This window comes from Crinia signifera, chromosome 1 (assembly GCF_055691185.1).
Source record: "Crinia signifera chromosome 1, ASM5569118v1, whole genome shotgun sequence".
Classification (NCBI taxonomy): Eukaryota; Metazoa; Chordata; class Amphibia; order Anura; family Myobatrachidae; genus Crinia; species Crinia signifera.
The window spans coordinates 440,371,874-440,377,873 of record NC_139217.1 but is presented as its reverse complement, the minus strand read 5'-3'; positions in this window follow the sequence as shown (position 1 = coordinate 440,377,873).

Genomic DNA, 6,000 nt, shown 5'->3' with positions numbered 1-6,000 from the left:
TTAAGCCTCAATGCCACCAACCTCGAGGACCCCCCTCCGCCACCAAGCACGGGGTTAAACCCTTGACCCCGGGCGACCCCCCCACATCCGGAACGCTGTTTCTATTCCTTCCTGTAGTCCTAAGGACCACACATCTATCCCTACAGCGTTCAAATGCACACCGTCCCCTCTCCAAAAGGCACCGGTACCAGACTCGAGTTCCCTGTGCCTCACCACCACCGCGCCGTTTCTAGCCATAAAACGCCCAATTGCCCTGTTGACTTTTATCCGTGCCTTATTGATCTTGTCAGCCGACCTTGCATCTCTCCAATAACGGCGCGGCACAATATCCGACCAAACCGTGATCACTTCCGGGAACATTGCCCATAAACGTAAGAAATCAAACTTGATATCCCGTATCAACTCCCTAAATGGTCTGCCCCCAAGATCATTCCCTCCCACATGCAACACTAGTATGTCGGGAGCCCTATCGAGCCGAACAAAACGATGAAATTCCTGCAACACTCCACTCCATACCATACCGCGCTTCCCCAGCCAGCGAACCACTGCCTCCTCTCTATCCAAACCTAGCTGGCGGCCGTTCGGTCTGACATCAGCCCGCAAAGCTCCCCAAAAGACATATGAATGTCCTAGAATCCAAATCAGGCACGGGGAATGCCCTGAAATAGAAAGAACACCGTCAGCCTCAACAATCACCTAACCGAACATAGGAACGAAAACGAGATGATTCCCATCGCCCAATACGCTTGATTATCTCATCTCCCAAACCCATCCTAGCAGCCTCAGTTGCGGCCCCAATGCGAAAAGAGTGACCCGCGTAGTCCTCCCCCTTGAGGCCCAACGTCCGCAGGACTGCTCTGAACACGCTAGTGAACTGGAACCGAGATAAAAAGGACCCATTCACATGCATCAGCAGAGGATCCCTCTCTCTGCCCACTCTGACTTCCTTAAATAACCGTACCCGAGCCACCGGGCACATTTCCGAGCCCGGCACAGAGAAAAGAACTAACTTCTTCCCCCTCCCTAATTGATCCGTCTTAGACCTCCTCACCACTAGCTCCACCCTATCCACGTATAAATCCACATCCTCTCCTAACAAACCTCCTGGCCTGGAGACGCTTGGACTCACGAGCTCACCAATCCGCAGTGCCCCAAAGAAAGCAAGCGAAAAAGCTGCCCCAAACAACCTTTCCTCAAAGTTGGAACTACAGACCTCTCTTAGCTTACTGCCCATATTCTGCAACAACTGGAAGGACACCGGCCTCCTCTGATCCTGCACTACATGCCCTTTCCTCCAGCCTTTTAAAGCCTGCGCAATCAGGAAATTCTTTGTGACATCAGGCCTCCCACCTGCACGAAACCCAAAAGCTAAGCCTGCCATACAGCGCGTGATCTTTGCCACTGACCAACCAATCTCCTTACAATGGCCTATGTATAACAAGACAGCCAATTCATCATCCTCCTCTCTGAGACCTACTACCTCACGCCATTCTATCCAGCTACACCATTCCTGGTTGTATGCCGACCATGTATTTGGGGCCAAGGATTCCCTGATGAGCTGATCGACTACCCGTCCAGCAGAGCCCAGAGCCGACTGGGGGACCCGGTCCCCTCCCTGTCCGCCTCTGGCGCCAACTCCCGGAAACGATCCCACTGTGAACGAGATAAAGAATCCGCAATGCCGTTAGAGACACCGGGAACGTGCCTGGCCACAACCCACAAATTCAAAGCCAGACATTCCAATACCAACTGCTGCAAAATAGTAACCACTGGCGGTGAAGATGCCGACAATTGGTTGATAGCCATGACAACCCCTAAATTATCGCAGTAGAAACAAATCTTCCTATCGCGGAACAGTTCACCCCAAACGACAACTGCAACCAGAATAGGAAACAATTCCAGCAATGCTAAGTTTTTTTACCAAGCCTCTCTGCACCCAAGACTCCGGCCACTGGCCCACACACCAATGTCCCTGGCAATAAGCCCCAAAACCGCCACTCCCAGCAGCGTCTGTGAAAAGGTCCAACTCTGTGGCCACGCAAGTGTCTGACCTCCACAAGGCCCTGCCGTTAAAGGTTTCCAGAAAAGATGCCCACACCCGCAAGTCCCCTTTCAACTCACTGCCTAACCTGACAAAATGATGAGGAAGTACCACCCCTGCTGTTGCTGCTGCCAGCCTCCTGCTGAAAATGCGGCCCATCGGCATAATGCGACACGCAAAATTCAACTTACCCAGCAAGGACTGTAATTCCCTCAATCTAATTTTCTTCCACAGCAACGCCCTCCTAACTTCGGCCTTCAGACCCAACAATTTTTCCTCAGGCAAGCGGCACTCCATATTCACAGTATCAATGACTATACCCAAAAAACTGATCACCGTCGCAGGGCCCTCCGTCTTGCCTGGAGCAAGCGGGACCCCAAAGTCTGCCGACACCCTTTCAACAGTCCTCAACAATAAGTCACATACCCCGGTCCCCCCAGGACCGATACATAAGAAGTCATCTAGGTAATGAATAACTGAACTGCACCCAGAGACATCCTTAACCACCCACTCCAAAAAGGAACTAAAGGCCTCAAAATAAGCACACGACAAGGAGCACCCCATCGGTAAACATCGATCAACAAAAAACTCCCCATCCCAACAACAACCCAACGAACGCAAACTAGTTGGATGAACAGGCAGCAAACGGAATGCCGATTCAATATCCGTCTTTGCCAACATGGCCCCTTTCCCAAACCGCTTCACCCACTGAACAGCCGCGTCAAACGATGTATAAACCACCGAGCATATGTCGGGGTCAATGCCATCATTGACCGACGCCCCTTTTGGGAAGGACCAATGGTGAATAAGACGAAATTTGTTCGCCTCCTTCTCTGGCACCACCCCCAACGGAGAGACTATCAAATCTGGCCATGGTGCCGCCTTAAACGGTCCCGCCATACGACCCAGCTGCACTTCCTTAAGCAGTTTTTCTTGTACCACTTCAGGATGCTCCCTAGCAGACTTCAAATTCCTCCTAAAACTCCCTGAAACCTGCACATCAGAAGGTATCTTAAAACCTTCCCTAAACCCCTCCTCCAACAAGGAGGCTGTCTGCTGGTCAGGATACCTACGCAGATAACCCAGCATCCTTTCCAGCCGAACCGGTGTCGCCCCCTTTGGAACTACCGTCTCGTGACTTCCCTCTAAAGCATTTATTTGCCCCATGGTTCCCTCCACAGGAGGAGCATTCATGTTTAAATTTGCATTTTGCTCCAAACCGGCATGCCCCATCATTAAAGGCAAAGCAGAGCCCCTTCTGCACGGCCATCCCACTTGTGGTCTCTCTCGGCCCCCCCCCATCCCCACGAAAGGGCTGCCCACTTTTTATGGGGGCCGTTACCTTCAACCATAAAGCAATGTCTTTATGATCCCAACGAATGTTGGGGCGAACCGCCTTCCTCTGCCTGAACTGTTCATCATACCTGAGCCAGGCCAAGCCCCCGTACACCCTATATGCCTCCCCTATCGCATCCATGTAACAAAATAAGCCTGAACAATTGTCAGGTGCCTTCTCCCCAATCACGCTGGCTAAAATAGCAAAGGCTTGTAACCAATTCGTGAATGACCGCGGTATCAGCCGATACCGCCGCCGTTCCTCCTCCTCTTTTTTCTCCTCCTTGCGGGGCCTATCAAGATTAAAACGCTCTAATGGGAGCAGTGAAAATATATCCACGTATTCCCCTTTCCAATCTTCTCCCTCACCTCCTGCCTCAGGTGTGCCCCCAATGGCCCCTCAAAGCATACATACACCTCCCCTTTTGCAGTGTCACTAAGCCTTCCACTCTCCTCCTGCGTCACCACACTACCTCCTTCAGCCCCTGGCCCACTGCTCCCAAGCACCACACTGCTAACCGGCATCCCGCTGCTAACTGGCACCACACTGCTAACCGTCACCACACTGCTAACCGGCACCCCGCTGCTAACCGGCGCCCCACTGCTAACCGGCACACTACTACTGACTGGCACACTAATGTTAGCTGGTGTGCCCGAATTCTGTGGCGCCCATGCCGCCGCCGGCGACGGCCCCGCCCCCTGCCGCAAACCCACCAACCAATCTGCAAAACCACTCAATAGCTCAGTAAAGCCCCTATTCATCTCCCCTTGGAGGGCTAACCCTCCCCCCCCTGACTTTGTGCTAAAGCATTAATAGACATAGAGACAGACTCACCAGGCTGCCTGGGGGCTGTGAACCCAGCAGCCGCAGGTCCAGTGTCCTGACGATTCCCAGCCAATGGGGAAGGACCAGGTATCTCTCCATCATCTGCAGACGCTGCCAGCTCTCTTCTCCTGTCATCTCGACCCTCAGGTACAGCACCAGCCGGCGCGACCGCGTTGGGGGCGGAGCCAGCTGTGCGTCTCTCGCTCCGTGTACCAGGCCTGCGGTCCGCAGCCTGTACTTCTGCCCCCCTGGCACGACTCACCCCGCGCTGGGCAGCAGCATGCCCCGCATGCCCCGCCGCTCCCGGTCCAGAACCACGCACCGCCGGATCTTCGCGCACGTGGGGGGGGGTCCCCCCCACGCGGAGGGTTCCGCCTGCATGTAGGATTCCTCCCAGACCTGGTCCTGCGGGCGGAAGGTGCCCGGCCCGCAGCCTGGCCTGGAGGGTCCCTGACGGGGCTCCTTGAACGGCGCTGAACCCTGGGGGACACAGATGGGCTGAAGCGCTCCGGAGGCCTGGACCTCCGAGGCCGTGCGCCCGCTGGAGCAGCCTCCTGCGTTGCTGCTCCCAGTCCCCCCAGCAGACCTGACATCTGCTGCTGCAGCCACTCTGTCCCTCTGGTACCTGCTGCCTCCCTGAGGGCAGCCAGCGCTGCAGATACCTCAGCATCAGCGTTTGGAGAAGCCATGGGAGATGCAGTGCTGCTTAGCTGTTCAGAAAAATCTCCCAGTGACCCCTATTTCCTGCCTGCACTCAGCTTATATACCCTTACTACACCCCGTTAAGCCCCTCCCCCTATGACCCTCTCCTTAGACACCCCTTCTATAACTGTCTAGCTAGTAGCTCCCTCCAAACCCTGTCAGGGGAGCCTACCCCCAGGCTTTTGCCTCCCGTCCGGCTCCTACATTCCATCTGTAATGTTACTATGCATCTCTGCACTGATGGTTTATAGTGGTGTCATTGTTAATGGGGCACATTGTAATGCTATTTGTATTGTCTATTTTGGCTTTAGGATTCGATTAGTGGTCAAGTACTGTGCCCAATTCTTGCTTTCCTCAGTACTATATTAAGGTAAATCACAGCTCACCGGACATTGGTGTGTGGTGTTTACACTTGCAGCTGTTTTTTTTGTGGTGTGGGAGTATGTTTTGGGTGTGTAGCCACACATCATAGTACAGTGCTCTGTCATTATACAAAATGTCTAGGGGGTACGTCATGCAATCATACCTAACTTGGGTGGATTGTTACTTAAGGAGATGGTAATGTTATGTGATGCTTGTGTGGTAATGGTCATCTTACAATACATGCCCTTTTTTGTTGGACTAGGATTGAGTATGGATCTCTACAGGCATCCTCTGCCCGTATGTATTTGATGTGTTGTTGGTGGGGTGAGTGTGTGTGTCTGTGTGTGTTTTGGTCATTTAGTCAACAATACCTTTTTGCTTCCAGATGCAAATGGTGGCCATTGCGGTGGGTGTGCAGCAACAGGCAGACCGTGTGCCTCCACCTGTTCGAGGAAGGAGGCTGGGGCGTGCCCAAATCTTCCGCACACGTGTAACCCTCTTTGGGATGCCGGATGATGAGGTACAAACAAGGTACCGGTTACCACCGCATGTGATCCTAGACACTCTCTCATTAATAGAGAGTGATCTTGAAAGCAGTCACCGGCTCCCAACAGCAATTCCGCCTCTCACACAGTGGTTGGCGGTGTTGCATTTTTGTGCCTCAGGGTCATTCCAGCAAGTGGTGGCAGTGCTTGCAGGAGTTTCCCAACCTACTTTCAGTAGGATCCTGAGG